Below are 18,244 nucleotides of genomic sequence, written 5' to 3'. Positions count from 1 at the left end.
GACGTATGTTCGCGTAGAATTCTATTAATGCTTAAGTTTATAATGACTGATGAAGATGCTCAAAGAGTCTATGCCAAAAACTTGCTGCTGATAGAGAAAGTCAGAAAAGAAAGCGTGCCGAGGAACTACCAGAGCAAGGCGAAAGCAGACTTGCTGCTAAAAGAGAAAGTGAAAAAAGAAGGCCTGCCGAGGAACTACTAGAGCAACGCAGAAGCAGACTTGCTGCTAAAAGAGAAAGTGAAAAAAGAAGGCGTGCCGAGGAATCAAAAGACCAGCAGGGAAACAGGCTTGAGGCTGATAGAGAAAGAAAGAACAGAAAGCATGCCGAGGAACTACCAGAGCAACGCAGAAGCAGACTTGCTGCTAAAAGAGAAAGTGAAAAAAGAAGGCGTGCCGAGGAACTACTAGAGCAACGCAGAAGCAGACTTGCTGCTAAAAGAGAAAGTGAAAAAAGAAGGCGTGCCGAGGAATCAAAAGACCAGCAGGGAAACAGGCTTGCTGCTGATAAAGTAAGAAAAGAAAGCGTGCCGAGGAATCAGAGCAATCTGAAAGTTATCGCCTGGCATTCAGGTACAACCCAGTCGATGATTATAGCTTGAGTAGATGTGTTCAAATCGGGACAATGTCTAAAATTTGTCCCTATTGCAAGGCCTTGAAATTCAATGGTGAAACAATGGGAATGTGTTGCGCCTCAGGAAAAGTTAAACTTCCTCTATTGGCTGCACCACCAGAGCCATTGAAGACTTTCCTTACTGGAACTACGTCAGAATCTAAGCGTTTTTTGTCAAAAATCAGACAATACAACTCATGTTTCCAAATGACGTCGTTTGGAGCCCAAATCGAAAATCCAGATCAATTTATGTCTACTTTCAAAGTAAAAGGGCAAATTTATCATAAAGCAGGGTCCCTTCTACCATTCTCAGGCGAGAATCATAAATTTTTACAATTGTACTTCATCAGTGATAGAAATTCTGAATTGAATGCACGTTGCGAAATTTCTCCCAACGTTGAAAGGACAATCGTTTCCCAATTGCAACATCTTTTCCACGAAAATAATAAGTTAGTGCGTCTGTTCAAAACAGCCATCGATTTGATGCCTACTGATACTCATAAAATTGTTATTTCCGCTGACAAAACGCCTCCTGGCCAACATGTGCGTAGATACAATGCTCCGACTATCGACGAAGTGGCAATCGTTATGGTCGGTGATCAGTTTTTACCTCGAGATATTATTCTACATAAGCGAAACGCTCAGTTGTTAAGAATTGCTGAAACTCATCGATGCTACGATGCCCTACAATATCCTATCATTTTTTGGGATGGAGCCGACGGCTATCACTTTAATATTAAATTGATGAATCCAGCCACTAACAAAGAAATGAATAAGAAATGCAGTGCAATGCATTATTATTCCTATAGACTAATGATTCGGCAGGATGAAGAAAATTATATTTTAAAATGCCGTGAATTGTTTCACCAATTTATGGTTGATATGTATGCTAAAATTGAATCAGAACGTTTGCTATATATCCGCCTGAATCAGACCAAGCTCCGCTCTGAACAATACATTCATTTGCGAGATGCAGTTATAAATGACGGTAATACCACAAACGTTGGAAGATTAACAATTTTACCTTCGTCATATGTTGGCAGTCCCCGTCATATGCATGAATATGCTCAAGATGCTATTGCGTATGTTCGTCTCTATGGTCGTCCAGATTTATTTATTACATTTACATGTAATCAATCTTGGGACGAGATACTGCAGCTTTTACTTCAAGGACAATCGGCGGTTCATAGGCATGACATTACGGCACGTGTCTTCCGGCAAAAGTTGAAATCACTGATAAACTACCTTGTAAAACATGAAGTGTTTGGGTCAGTGCGATGCTGGATGTACTCAGTGGAATGGCAAAAACGAGGTTTGCCACACGCACATATACTAATCTGGCTACATAAAAAAATTACTTCAAACGAAATTGATGATGTGATTTCCGCTGAAATACCTGATAAAAATGTCGATAAGGGGTTACATGATATTATTGTAAAAAATATGATACATGGACCTTGCGGTGCACTGAACGAAAATTCACCATGCATGGCCAAAGGAAGGTGCACAAAGCAATATCCTCGACTTTTAGTACCCAAAACAATTACTGGCAATGATGGTTACCCACAATATAGAAGAAGATCTACTGAAGATGGCGGTAAAACAGCAATAATAAAGAAGCGTAACGGTACCACCATCGAAGTAGATAACCAGTGGGTTGTTCCATATTCCCCTTTATTATCAAAAACATTTAATGCACACATAAACGTTGAATACTGTAACTCCGTAAAGGCAATCAAATACATATGTAAATACGTCAACAAAGGCAGTGACATGGCAGTTTTTGGCTTGCAGTCCGAAATCAAAGATTTCGATGAAATCGTAGAATATCAGGCTGGAAGATACATAAGCAGTAATGAAGCTGTTTGACGAATTCTTTCATTTCCGATACATGAACGTAGTCCAGCTGTTGTTCACTTAGCGGTACATTTATAGAATGGTCAACGTGTTTATTTCACGGAAACCAACGTGCAACAAAGAGTCCTGAATCCACCGGATACAACATTAACAGCTTTTTTTTCGCTTTGCAAAAATGATTCTTTTGCGAAAAAACTGCTGTATACTGAAGTGCCTTCGTATTACACGTGGAATACTAAAAATAAAGTATTTGAACGTCGAAAACAGGGTAAGTCAGTCGACGGCCAACCTACCATCTTCAAAGATACCACGATAGGAAGACTCTACACCGTTCACCCCAATCAACATGAATGCTTCTTTCTACGCCTGCTTTTAGTGAATGTACCCGGTCCGACATCCTTTGAGTATTTGAGGACTGTAAATGGTACTATACATGACACTTACCGTAGTGCATGCCAAGCTCTGAATTTATTGGAGAATGACCAACACTGGGATAACTGCATCAATGACGCGTGCGAAACGTCAACCCCAAGTCAAATTCGTGCATTGTTTGGCATCATTTTAACAACTTGCTCTCCATCAGCTCCTACAGATTTATGGGAAAAATATAAGTCAAAAATGTCCGAAGATATACTTCATCGAAAACAGTTAGAGACGTCAGACATGACTTTTGATTTTACACCAGAAATTTATAACTACACTTTAGTTGTTATAGAAGATTTTTGCATAAGTATGGCAAACAAACCTCTTCAGGGTTTGGGAATGCCTTCACCTAACCGTATCGCTGCTGTTTCGACATGTGTAGAATTGGATCGTGAACAAAGTTACAGTACGAGTGATCTATTGTCGTATGTACAAAATAACATTTCCAAGTTAACGTCGGAACAAAAAGACATTTATGATACGATAATGCATTGTGTCGATAACAACGTTGGAGAAATTTTCTTTTTGGATGCGCCAGGAGGTACTGGTAAAACGTTTGTGATAAAACTGATTCTGGCATCAATTCGATCTAAAAATGATATAGCGTTGGCAATTGCGTCGTCCGGAATAGCCGCAACATTGCTGCCTGGTGGAAGAACTGCTCATTCCGCTTTGAAATTGCCTCTGAACTTGCATTCTACAGAAACTCCCACGTGCAATATTTCCAAATCATCTGGGATGGGTAAAGTATTGCAGCAATGCAAACTTATTATTTGGGATGAGTGCACAATGGCACACAAAAAATCACTCGAGGCTCTGGATCAATGCTTGAAAGATTTGCGAGGGAAGTCGAAACCCTTTGGCAGCACCTTAATATTGCTTGCGGGAGATTTCAGGCAAACATTACCTATAATACCTAGATCAACTCCTGCAGACGAAATGAATGCTTGCCTGAAAAATTCTAATTTATGGGCACACGTAAAAACATTAAAATTAACTACAAATATGCGTGTCCGATTGCAAAACGATGACTCTGGTCAAACATTTTCAGATCAATTGCTGGCAATGGGAAACGGAAAGCTCCCAGTAGACTCAATTTCAGGACGTATACAACTACCTGCTGATTTCTGTAATTTAGTGACGTCCAAAAATGAATTGATTGAAAAAGTATTTCCGAATATTCTAAAAAATTATAAAAATAATAAATGGCTAAGTGAAAGAGCGATTCTCGCACCCAAAAATATAGACGTCCACGAAATCAACAATATTGTTTTGACCAAGATTCAAGACCAGGCAGTCCTTTACAAGTCAGTCGACACAGTTTTGGAACCAAATGAAGCGGTTAATTATCCATCTGAATTTTTAAATTCCATAGATCTTTCAGGGTTTCCACCACACGTGCTACAACTAAAAATAGGCGTACCAATAATATTGTTACGTAACATAAACCCACCAAAGCTTTGCAATGGCACTCGACTTGCCGTAAAAAAAACAATGGAAAACCTAATAGAGGCCACAATCCTGACAGGGCCTTTTGAGGGTGAGGCTGTTCTTATTCCTCGCATTCCCATGATTCCAACAGATCTGCCTTTTCAATTTAAAAGATTGCAATTCCCAATTCGATTAGCATTTGCAATCACCATTAACAAAGCTCAAGGTCAATCATTAGAAAAATGTGGTATTGATCTTAATACTGATTGTTTTTCCCATGGACAATTGTACGTTGCATGTTCGAGGGTCGGTAAACCTGACAATCTATTTATATGCAGCGAGAATTGGACAGCGAAGAATGTTGTATATTCGCAAGTTTTACGCAGTTAATTTGTATTTCGGAACCAACCACGATAGGAAGACTCTACACCGTTCACCCCAATCAACATGAATGCTTCTTTCTACGCCTGCTTTTGGTGAATGTACCCGGTCCGACATCCTTTGAGTATTTGAGGACTGTAAATGGTACTATACATGACACTTACCGTAGTGCATGCCAAGCTCTGAATTTATTGGAGAATGACCAACACTGGGATAACTGCATCAATGACGCGTGCGAAACGTCAACCCCAAGTCAAATTCGTGCATTGTTTGGCATCATTTTAACAACTTGCTCTCCATCAGCTCTTACAGATTTATGGGAAAAATATAAGTCAAAAATGTCCGAAGATATACTTCATCGAAAACAGTTAGAGACGTCAGACATGACTTTTGATTTTACATCAGAAATTTATAACTACACTTTAGTTGTTATAGAAGATTTTTGCATAAGTATGGCAAACAAACCTCTTCAGGGTTTGGGAATGCCTTCACCTAACCGTATCGCTGCTGTTTCGACATGTGTAGAATTGGATCGTGAACAAAGTTACAGTACGAGTGATCTATTGTCGTATGTACAAAATAACATTTCCAAGTTAACGTCGGAACAAAAAGACATTTATGATACGATAATGCATTGTGTCGATAACAACGTTGGAGAAATTTTCTTTTTGGATGCGCCAGGAGGTACTGGTAAAACGTTTGTGATAAAACTGATTCTGGCATCAATTCGATCTAAAAATGATATAGCGTTGGCAATTGCGTCGTCCGGAATAGCCGCAACATTGCTTCCTGGTGGAAGAACTGCTCATTCCGCTTTGAAATTGCCTCTGAACTTGCATTCTACAGAAACTCCCACGTGCAATATTTCCAAATCATCTGGGATGGGTAAAGTATTGCAGCAATGCAAACTTATTATTTGGGATGAGTGCACAATGGCACACAAAAAATCGCTCGAGGCTCTGGATCAATGCTTGAAAGATTTGCGAGGGAAGTCGAAACCCTTTGGCAGCACCTTAATATTGCTTGCGGGAGATTTCAGGCAAACATTACCTATAATACCTAGATCAACTCCTGCAGACGAAATGAATGCTTGCCTGAAAAATTCTAATTTATGGGCACACGTAAAAACATTAAAATTAACTACAAATATGCGTGTCCGATTGCAAAACGATGACTCTGGTCAAACATTTTCAGATCAATTGCTGGCAATGGGAAACGGAAAGCTCGCAGTAGACTCAATTTCAGGACGTATACAACTACCTGCTGATTTCTGTAATTTAGTGACGTCCAAAAATGAATTGATTGAAAAAGTATTTCCGAATATTCTAAAAAATTATAAAAATAATAAATGGCTAAGTGAAAGAGCGATTCTCGCACCCAAAAATATAGACGTCCACGAAATCAACAATATTGTTTTGACCAAGATTCAAGACCAGGCAGTCCTTTACAAGTCAGTCGACACAGTTTTGGAATCAAATGAAGCGGTTAATTATCCATCTGAATTTTTAAATTCCATAGATCTTTCAGGGTTTCCACCACACGTGCTACAACTAAAAATAGGCGTACCAATAATATTGTTACGTAACATAAACCCACCAAAGCTTTGCAATGGCACTCGACTTGCCGTAAAAAAAACAATGGAAAACCTAATAGAGGCCACAATCCTGACAGGGCCTTTTGAGGGTGAGGCTGTTCTTATTCCTCGCATTCCCATGATTCCAACAGATCTGCCTTTTCAATTTAAAAGATTGCAATTCCCAATTCGATTAGCATTTGCAATCACCATTAACAAAGCTCAAGGTCAATCATTAGAAAAATGTGGTATTGATCTTAATACTGATTGTTTTTCCCATGGACAATTGTACGTTGCATGTTCGAGGGTCGGTAAACCTGACAATCTATTTATATGCAGCGAGAATTGGACAGCGAAGAATGTTGTATATTCGCAAGTTTTACGCAGTTAATTTGTATTTCGGAACCAAATGAAGCGGTTAATTATCCATCTGAATTTTTAAATTCCATAGATCCTTCAGGGTTTCCACCACACCTGCTACAACTAAAAATAGGCGTACCAATAATACTTTTAAGAAATATCAACCCACCAAAGCTTTGCAATGGCACGCGACTTGCCGTAAAAAAAAACAATGGAAAACCTAATAGAGGCCACAATCTTGACAGGGCCTTATGAGGGTGAGGCTGTTCTTATTCCTCGCATTCCCATGATTCCAACGGATCTGCTTTTTCAATTTAAAAGATTGCAATTCCCAATTCGATTAGCATTTGCAACCACCATCAACAAAGCTCAAGGGCAATCACTAGAAAAATGCGGTATAGATCTTAATACAGATTGCTTTACCAATGTACAATTGTATGTTGCATCTTTGAGGGTCGGTAAACCTGACAATCTATTTATACGCACAGACAATGGGACAGCGAAGACTGTTGTATATTCACAAGTTTTACGTAGTTAATTTGTATTGTATCTATCTATCTATCTATCTATATAAAAACGAGTTGTGTGTATGCATGTTTGTTTGTTTGTAAAAAGAGCGTTTGCATATGACGTCATTATTAGTACATACGGCTTTGTATATGGACAGACAATGGGAAAGCCAAGAATGTTGTATATTCGCAATTTTTACGTAGTTTGAAACACATATATAAATCTATCTATATTCACAGGTGGGACACAGGGACACAACTACAATGGCGCGTAACTAATATGGCGCGTAACTAATATGGCGCGTAACGACTTACGCGCGCGGGGGGGCTTGGGGGGGCGCGAAGCGCCCCCACCAACTAGGTGTTGGGGTGGTGCGAAGCGCCACCCCAACAGCTAGTATATATATATATATAACACGCAGAAAAACTAGGTAGAAAAGGCAAGATCAAGTTTTAAATTAAATCAGAATGGCTTCATCAGAAGGGAAAGTCAAAATAAACCCCCATGCAGCGGTACATGTCTTAGCAAAAATTATACCGGAAAATGGCGGGAACAAACAACCAGGCACGTACGCAGGAATTTTTTTCGGCAAGGGCCCAAAACCTTCGAAACATAAGATATAAAGTAGTACTTTTTTATTTAGTAATGCAAAAAGCACGTATATTCGAAAATACAGATTAACTTTAATCTATAGAATTGTAGCGGATGGGGGGAAGAAGACTGAAGCCTCAAGAGCACGTTTTAGGCTCAGGTTATGTTCATAGCGATTTAGAACCAGTGATTAATCTATTATCCCACTGAAAGGGAAATTTTAGGGTTAACAGTGCAATATGGGTGCTGTAGGGGGTAGCTCTTCTATTGCAAAAACATAGATTTTTATGAAAAATGATAGTTTCTAAAATTGATCCATTAAAAGCTGTACTTTATCCTGAAAAGGGGGTATAAACGCCCTAATATCAAGGATAATTCTATTTTGCTGTGGAAAGCAAACTCTCTTTACAAAAAAAAAAAAAAAAAAAAAAAAATAAGAGTACAATTGCTAATTACTTCAAAGAGGGTAAAAAGTTAGACAGAAAATGGGTTAATAATTGGGCAGTGACTTGACCGGATAATTGCATGCTGTAAGATCCCCCAAAAAAGGCTTCAGACATGTATCTAGATTCTTAATAAATGTCCTACTTTTGCCAGAAATCCCAAGAAACCATGGGGAAATTAAACATTTCACAAAATTTCGGGGGGGGGGCGGGCTCGAAGGCCTCTCCCCCCTGCGTACGGGCCAGCTATTGGAAACTTCGGAAACTTTGGAAAATTTTGGAAACTATCATTTTTCATTAAAATCTTCGCACGTGCCTGTACTAGAAGGATTAAAAAATAATAAGGCCCCAGGTGCTGATAGTATGATTAATGAGTTCCTTAAATATGGTGGCTCTGAGGTTAGGAATAAGCTACTGAAGATTATGAACATGATTTTTGAAAAAGGGGAAGTACCCAATGATTTTAGGAAAACCTTAATTAAACCACTGTATAAGAAAGGTGACAAGAGTGAATGTCGGAATTATCGAGGCATTAGTCTGGTCTCTGTAGGTAGCAAATTACTGAGTAATATGATACTTTTTAGACTGAGACATGCTGTAGACAAAGTTTTAAGGGAAGAACAATGCGGTTTTAGAAAAGGTAGAGGATGTGTCGACCATGTTTTCACTCTTAGGTTAATAATTGAGAAGTCCCTTCGTTGTCAAACACCTTTGGTCCTTAGTTTTATCGATTATGAGCAAGCTTTCGATTCTGTTGATAGAACAGCGTTAACAAAGGTCTTATCGTTATATGGTATACCAGAAAAATACATTAAAGTGATTTGCGCTATGTACGAGAATAATACTGCTGCGGTTAAGGTAGGAAATGAGGTTAGCAACTGGTTTTGTATTAAATCAGGAGTTAAGCAGGGTTGTGTTCTATCCCCCTTTATATGGATCATTTTGATGGACTTCGTCTTAAGGAGCACAGGAAAGGCAATTGGAGACCATGGAATCAAATGGGGAGGAAGAACGCTCCTGGACTTAGATTATGCTGATGATTTAAGCATATTAGATGAAAGTGTGAGCAAAATGAATGAATTTTTAGAGGTTTTACGAGTTCAGGGTGCTAAAATAGGCTTGAAAATTAATGTTAAGAAGACTAAGTCACTAAGGTTAGGAATAAGTGAAGATGAACAGGTGACCTTAGGTAACGAAAAGATTGATCAGGTTGGGAGCTTCAGTTACCTTGGTAGTATTATTAGTAAAGATGGTGGGAGCAGTGAAGATGTTAAAAGTAGAATAGCTAAAGCTCAGGGTGTTTTTTCACAGTTAAAAAAAGTTTGGAAGAATAGAAAGATAAGCCTACAAACCAAGATTAGAATATTGGAAGCTACAGTGATGACAGTGGTCAAATATGGCTCTGAAGCATGGACACTCCGAAAAGCAGATGAAAATTTACTAGATGTTTTCCAGAGAAATTGCCTACGGATTGTTCTGGGTACCCGGCTGACTGACCGTATTTCAAACAGTAGGTTGTACGAAAAGTGTGGTTCAATCCCGCTTTCTGGGGCTATAATGAAAGAAAGGTTGAGATGGCTAGGCCACGTTCTACGGATGAAGGATGACAGATTACCGAAGATTGTCCTTTTTGGCCAACCGTCTGGGGCTACACGGAAAGCAGGTCGTCCTTGTCTGGGTTGGGAGGATGTCATAAATAAGGATTTAAAGGAAATGGGAACTTCCTGGGAGGGTGTAAAGAGGGAGGCTTTAAATAGATTAGGTTGGAGGAGGAGCGTGCGTAGCTGTGTTGGCCTCAGGCGGCTTGGTGCTGCAGTGAGTTATTAGTAGTAGTAGTAGTAGTATATATATATATATATATATATATATATATATATATATATATATATATATATATATATTAATTGTAAGATGATTCACAGATGCGTATGAAATAAATCTTTCTCTCGGATTGTTTCGTACGGAAAATCCAGGAGAAGACATTTATTTGAATCTCTTGACCTCTTACAAGCTAATATTAATCTCAAATAATTACTATAACATAATTATACAACGACTGATAGAAAATAGATATAATTTCTTTGGAAATAAAAAAAAAGAAACACATTGAAAAAAAAAATTAAAATGGCTAGTCAGTAAGCTCTAGGGAGCTTGTGCGCCTAAAAAAGCTCAAAATAACATACCGTACTATCCACCATTATCTGCTTATAATTAAAACGTTTAACAAATAGAAAAACGACCCGATTTCTGGAGTATATGGAAGATTATGCTTTCTGTGGAAAAATAATGTTTTTTTTTTTTTTCAGAAGCACTGCCTTTCTCATTTATTCTATGCCAGATTCCCAGGTGGTGGTTTGTAGTAGTATACTTTGCAGTGCAAGGCAATTGTCATTCAAGATGAATATAAATAAAGACAGGGGGAATGACATCTGTTTAAGTTGGTTCCTGTGACGCCGCTCATGGAGCCTACCAAAAACGAGATTCTTTTAATGCGTCTTTCCTCGTTGCTTGTTTCAAAGATACCTTCACGTTCTGCAAAATTACATGCGAAAGTAAAACAAACTTATCTTAATCATTCCCTTACGAGAACTCAGTGCGACAGGTCTAAAAGTAAAGCTGCTCTTTTTGGGGTAAAAGTGCACCACGTATAAATTTTTTTAAAAGAATTCAACCTGAAAAGTATAATGATTAAAGAATTTATTGTGCAGTCACCAAAAAAATGCTGATATGAAACAAATGCGAGAATCTGGCAACACTGCTCCATATAATACTTCATGAAATGTTTCCCCAAAATCACGATCCATCATGATTCGTAATATTTAGTTTCCACAGGAGCAGAAAATTTCCATCTATTGGATGACATACATATTTGGATCACGGCTTTCAAAAGTTTTTTAAGTAACCAAATATAAACAAAAAATTTAGTTTTTATCTTAGCTCTGTTTGTGCAAATTCATTAAGTCTAAGGTTTCTTGCCAAAAATTACAATCCTAAGAGGTGATTTTTGAAAAGAAACAGAAGTAATAACCCCACCCCCAACAAGAAAGTAATCTGAAAGAAAATCATACCACCGAATTCAGCATATCAGAGAGCCGTACAGCATATGTTTCAAACCGCTATATAAAGAATAGGAAGTTTTATATTTTTTTACCAGAAGGTTGATCATGAATGTCTGTTTGTTTATTAAACATGTTTGTTTATTAAGCTCTCATTCTTCGCGGATCGAAAATTTAAAATATTTCGGTCAATCAGCACATACCATATTTTCAAAATATATCTCTTTTTGTGTCTCTTTTCTCTCTCTTGCTTTTCGTTGCTTTCGTAGTAGAAACAAACAAGTCTTATTCATACAAAAACTAAATGCCAATGAATTTTCATTGTTGGTTCTCTTTTTGCCCCTTTTTGTCTTTTTGACTTGTTCTTAATTTTACCGGAAAAATTAACAGATTACATTCAAAAAGAAATATGATCTGACGTCTGGTTTCTCGGATTGAAATCTGTTCTCTCAAATTTTTCGAGGCAAAGCACATACTAGTCAGGGAGCCACAGGAGAAAATTGTTGATATTTAAGGTTTTGGATGATTAGCAAGCTGCAGAAGGTTTGAGAATGCAATCTCACGTAATCGAAGCATTGAATAGTAAAATCAACATTATATAATTGACAAATGGGTGCCATGCCCCCATTTCCTGAAGTTCTTTAAAAATTGATCTCCATAGACAAAAATTCCCTTAAAATCCATAACAAATTCTAAACTGCTCCTAAATTTTCAACTACTGGTCAAATTAAAGGAAATTAAATAAGTTAAATAATCCTTTTCAAAAATTGCCTTATATTTTGTCGTTTAATTATAATCTTTAAAAATTTTAGAAAAATATAACATAGTTTATAGTGTTTGGGGAAAATCTTGAACCATCTTCAAAAATTGCCTGAATAAGGTGTATTTCTTATTAATGGACTTGGTAGGAAATGTGTCGTTTTACAAAATGAGGGATTTAGAAATTCTTTAACCCCTTTTTGTTTTTGAACTATTAGTAAAGAAATGGGGTGACCCAGTTTTTAAGCTTGGATTACCACAGGCATATATCCAGCACAGATGGTAGATCTCTATGATTTAGCTGGATAGAGAAAGCTCCGTCAAAGCAACAGAACCTATGGATGAGAATGCTGCTGCTATTTGAATGTAGCCTGATGCAAGAAATTTAATTAAGCTCTTCCCTGTCATATTAAAATGCTATTGAGCCAGGAAAGTTTGTTAAGATGCACCTGAAGTGAAACACATAGGTGACAGCAAATTTTCGAGATCTCATTGGTTGGCCAGCTGATCAGAAGGTTCCCATTTCAAACTTTCTTATGGTCTGGCTTCTTTAACAAGTGGTGACAACGCAGCTTATGAATGTGGGAGTGATTTAGCAAAATTCAATCATATTTTGGTTTCCAATCTTTTTCTTAGCTGCATATGACAATAAGGCTGATATTCCTATTTCGAATATTTGATACCAGCCAATGGTTCTCCACTCTCTCTCTCTCTCTAACCCAACAGTCATAGAAAAAGCCATTAAGACTTTCCAGGAAACTGCCAGAGAACTGAGAGAGAGAGAGAAAGATGGGTTTATTAATATAAATAACAAAACAAAACAAGCAAATGGCCCGAAGCAAAGCTTGTTTGGGCTTACAACCCCCATACACATACAAATAAAAACAATACGAAAAAAAAGAAAAAATAGAAAAGAAAAGAAAAGGAAAAGAAAAAAGAAAAGAAAAGAAGAAGAAAAAAATAAATTACCCTGCATTTCAATCGAAACGGAATTACACCTCAAAAGAGACAAAACAAAAAGAAACTAAAACCACTTGACCAGTATCGCCAAAAACAAAACCAACATCTTGGCTCCACTTGAGGTCCACTCAACTATCAAAACCATAAATATTAAGGCAAAATAGCTTTAATTCCCGCCGAAATTCAAGAAAACTATCCATGTTTCTCAAAGTCGTAGGTAAACAATTCCATGCATGGGGTCCAAGATGCCGAATAGAAAATTGAGATCTACGGGTAATAGCAAGCGGACGACGAATTATATCGGACTGTCTCGTAGAATGTGTATGAATATCACTTCCTAATTCAAACATACTTTTAAAACATATTGGTAAACAATTTTGAAAATATTTATATATAAACAGGCTTCGATAAAAAGTAATAAGTCCTGCTAAAGGCAAGATTTTGCATTCTATATACCTCTTTTGTACCGAGTCTTTAAAACCTACACCACATAACACTCGAAGCGCTTTATTCTGCAAAACTCGAATATGATGGAGATGAGAAGGAAATGTACTACCCCAAACATTACAACAATATAGCAGATAAGGGTGAATTAAGGAATAATACAGTGTTCTTAAAATATCTCTTGGGAAAATATACTGCAACTTTCTTAAAATGCCAACATTCCTAGCGAGTTTAAGACTAATATAATCTATATGTTTTCTTAAGCTGAGACGTTCATCAATTAAAACTCTTAGATTTATTGTACAATTTATTCTTAAAATACTCATATCAGCAATATTAAGTCTGTCTATCCAAGGGTAATAATTTGAGCTCCTACCATACAATACAAAGAAAGATTTACTATAATTCAAATTTAACTTATTAAGCTTCATCTAATTTTGTAGGAACTCCAGACAAGAACTAATACGACTCAACAGCTGAATTCCTGTTTGTGCAGCCACAGTTATATGAGTATCATCCGCAAAGCTGGGAACAATTATTTTTTCCCCGTCACATCCAATGTCAAGATCATACGAAATCATATTAAAAGCTCTAGATAAATCATTTATAAAAATTATAAATAACAGGGGACCAAGAACAGATCCTTAAGGTACTCCAAATTTAACACTACTGACTGAAGAAACATTATCCCCTAGTTGTACATATTGAGTTCTTTCTTTTAAAAACGAGGACAGTAATTCAAGAAATAGTCCTCTAAAACCGTAATTTTCTAATTTGGCAATGAGTATGAAATGGTCAACGCATTCAAAAGCTTTTACAATATCAAGAAAAACGGAAGCGACTTTCATACCATTATCCAACGCATCATTCACAAAAGTTGTCAAAAATAAAACAGCATGCTCAGTAGATAAACCCCTCCGAAAACCAAATTGATTTGGATTAAGAAATGACTTACTCTCCAAAAATTCAACCATTTATTTAACTATCAATTTCTCAAACAATCTAGATACTAGACGGAGACTGAGTTATTTCCCTATGACATGTGACCAGGCTGTTTATGAAATTTTGCATGCCATAAGAGTGAAAAATCCAGCAGCATATTCTGACGTTTTCCTCAGGATGGGTGGCCTCAATATTTTAATGAATTTCATGGGTAAAACTAGTCATATAATGAAGTGCTCTGATATAGAAGAGGTGATTTATGTGGCCAGAATCTACAAAAAGGAACTACAAAGAAAGTGATGAGTGGAACACTGTATTACCAAGCTTTCACTGCTCATACCTTAGTTCTTGATGCTATATCTGTTCTGTATTGGGATGCTTTTGAAAATTTTGCATCGAATCAGACGATTTATTGTGCTTTATTAATTTTGAAGAAATTGAAGGCTTACTGCAGAACTGGAAAATCTCAAGAGAGGATGTTTCCATTAATGAGAGCATTCATTGTTTCAAGTAAAAACTTACCACATGATCCCCCTGTTTGGAAACGTTTGAGAATTTTTGTTCATGCTCAGAAACCAAAATCCAAGCTCTAGAAACGGAACAAAGAAATAGTACTAATTGTTTTGTAATTTTGAAATAGCGAAAGATTTGGTGACTGAGATGAGCAGCTTGCCAGAAGGGACCAAATGCTTCCTTATTTAGTTGCAAGTGGTCTCTATAAATACAGGATGCTCCCTGTGACACATCGCACTTTCTGCAATTATTCAATGGACTGTTAAATTTGGGTCTCTATACATACAGGATACTCCCTGTGGCACATCACACATTCTGCAATGGACAGTTCAATATGAAGAGGAGAAATGTCAGATTCAATTTCATATCTCCTGATCATGCATTAGAAACCACTATTAATTTTGATGCAAAGATGGTGTACTTACAGGGATTACTGATAAAAAGTCGGCACTAGTTAAGTGGACTTTAAATCTTCCCTTTTGTGCCTCAGTCTCAGCTACATTTACTGAGGTGCTATGTGTGTGCCTCAAAGTGAGTTTTATGCTACTCACTATGAAGATCACCCTTACTGTAGCAGTAAAAAAGTAGTTATTAAAGTGAAGTCTTTTCTAGAATTCAGGCTCAATCCTTTTCGATGCAGCGATGACGATTTAAGCTACCTCAACGAAGTGAAGGTCATGAGTAGTGAGCAGGCGAAACAGAAAAAGATGAAAGTTCCCATTACTGGTGACACAGGTCTTCACCATCTGAAGAATTTTCTTTCTCATGATGTTCTCCCAGGCAGACCTTCTATAATTGAGAGGATTATCATTTCTGGGAAAGTTGTATTTCGATCAGGGATCAAATCAGCTCGTCTGAAGTATTTGAAAAATAATAAACAATTGGAATGTGTGCTTTGTTAACGTCAAGATTAACAGTGAATTGACTGACTCAAGGAAAGGTAGGCTTGATGTTGTACCTCAGAAAGCACCCATCCACTGAATCAGAAATCATTGAGAGCTATGTAAAACCAACATTTTTTTGTGACTTTTAATGGTGACATTAAAGAAATGCATGTCTTTGCAGATAAATATGATTGAATATTTGGATATTGGGACAAAGAACGCAATATAATCTGCCTGAAGGACTGGGGTGGTTACCAAAAGAACAAGGGTTTCCATACCAATTTGTAGTATTCCTAGGTACACATTTAGAGCTGGATGATTGGACCACGTTTTATTTGACAGTTTGGAAAAGTTAGACCATGGCCATCAGGAAGATTGAACTCTCTGCCTCTCTAGAGGCTATCAAGACCCGATGAAAATAATGATTCTCAGCAGAAGTGGAAGCATGGATAAAGGATCTGAACAGCAATTAAGTTGTATCCATAAAGAGGCGGATGCTAGAGTTGTATTGAGAATGGACCACTTTAAGAGAGGTATTGGTATTGAATATGTTGATCCAAATGACACAGATATCGTTGTTCTTTTGATGCATCAGTACAAGCTACTCCTTAGACACCACTCAAATTGTGAAAAACGAAAATTTTTGTCCAATTCTATGGATATTCAGTGCCTATACATCAACTTTGCCGGAATTTACCGAAACCAGATCTTCCGTCTACCTTGTTCATACACTTTCTTGCTGTGATACAGTTAGTTTTTGTTCTCTAAAGGGAAAAGAGTGATGGCTAAGGTTGTCGACAAATGAGGATTGCAGGAACTGATTGCTTTACTTGTCAAAGACACTGAGAGGTCAGAGTTCGATCTTCTGTGCAGGAAAATCTCCTCTTTATTGGCAAGAAAGTAATTGTCCGTGTATATGGTGAAAATCAACACCTCCTTACCTATGTATTTTTCCTTCTTATTTTTTCCTACATATAATTCCTACGTATTTTTTTTAAGAGCAAAAACGTGATTTTTTCAAATTTCGAAAATCAGCACCTAAGGACCGAGTATATAACGTTCCTATTTGTCATCAGCGCTTTAGATTACTCCGTATTCCGTTGTCAAGCCTTCTACTGCTCACTGATCACCTACTAGTCACAGTTCTGGAGAATGGCTTCCTGACTATATTTTCAACTTGCTTTTAACCCTGTCTGGCGCACTTATTACCTCATTTCCAAAGTCTGAGTCTTTTCAATGTCTTGAAAAGATCAAACTTCTTTCTCTACCTTAACACTCTCGCCTCATCTTGGCAGCACAAAAATTGAAAACTAATATTTCCTGACATAAGATGACAAGGAAAACCACAAATTACAGAATCATTTCCATTCCGAACTGAAATTATAAGTGTTTCATTTTCTAGACTACGTGACCTTGTTTTTCCCATTTTCCCATCTTTCCGAAAGGGTTGCAGGAGCATCTGCGTGTGTTTTGTCTTTTAAAAGGTTGAGCTTTGCCCTTCCTAGAGTGCTGAGGGAGAAATACTCATTTTGGAAAGCAAATATACTAAATAAGCCGTTTTTCTCAAAACATCATTTTTGAAAAGTTAAACAATTATCTAACAAGTCGGATTTTATGGGGAGGTAGTTCTCCTCTTATTTAGAGCACCCTATGTATGGTGACCAGAAACCTAGAAACTAAAAACCAAATTTTTGTCCTAAATAAAAGTAAAGAACGTCGTTAAAATATAGAACGAACAGAAATTATTCCGTATATGAGCGGGGCTGCCTTCTCTTTAGCTCACAGTTCTTTACACTGAAGTTTGCCGTTGTTTCTTCAATGCTTTAAGAACCAGTTCTCAAACACAAGGGAAATTATAATGGGTTAAAATGTATTTTTGCAATGCTTTAGGAATGAAATAGTTTATTGATTGCTTTGCTTTTTTTAATTACCCACTATCTTCCTGTCAATGATAAAAACACAGAAAAAAAAAAAAAAACAAGTTTAAAGACTACCAACACATTTTTTATTAATTAGCAGCTTAGCAGCTGAGAGAACACACTTCCAGTCATCATATACAAATAAAAACATCATGTAGTAATAAGTCACTATATACAAATGTGTATTTGTTTTCAATCAAAATTTTCAGATAAACTGCTTTAAAGGCATTCTACTACTACTACTACTACTAACTCAGTGCAGCACCAAGCCACCTGGGTCCAACACATCTACGCATGCTCTTCCTCCAACCTAATCTATTTAAAGCCTCCCTCTTTACACCCTCCCAGGAAGTTCCCATTTCCTTTAAATCTTTATTTATGATATCCTCCCAACCCAGGCAAGGACGACCTGCTTTCCGTGTAGCCCCAGACGGTTGGCCAAAAAGGACAATCTTCGGTAATCTGTCATCCTTCATCCGTAGAACGTGACCAAGCCATCTCAACCTTTTTTTCATTATAACCCTTGAAAGCGGAACATGTAATACTTACAATTACCCATTAATTAATTTTTTGCACTCATAAATACTT

The 18,244-nt window shown here is 37.2% G+C and overlaps 1 protein-coding gene across 2 annotated transcripts in view; it reads right to left on the bottom strand.

Annotated features, from left to right (window-relative positions):
• Positions 1-18,244, bottom strand: part of LOC136039457 (sodium/potassium/calcium exchanger Nckx30C-like) — a 119,109-nt gene that overhangs the window by 78,767 nt on the left and 22,098 nt on the right. The gene's annotated exons all lie outside the window — the stretch shown is intronic.

Source organism: Artemia franciscana, chromosome 19 (genome assembly GCF_032884065.1).
Source record: "Artemia franciscana chromosome 19, ASM3288406v1, whole genome shotgun sequence".
In the NCBI taxonomy this organism is placed as follows: Eukaryota; Metazoa; Arthropoda; class Branchiopoda; order Anostraca; family Artemiidae; genus Artemia; species Artemia franciscana.
Note: the sequence above shows the minus strand (reverse complement) of the source record. Positions and strands in the feature narration are given on the sequence as shown.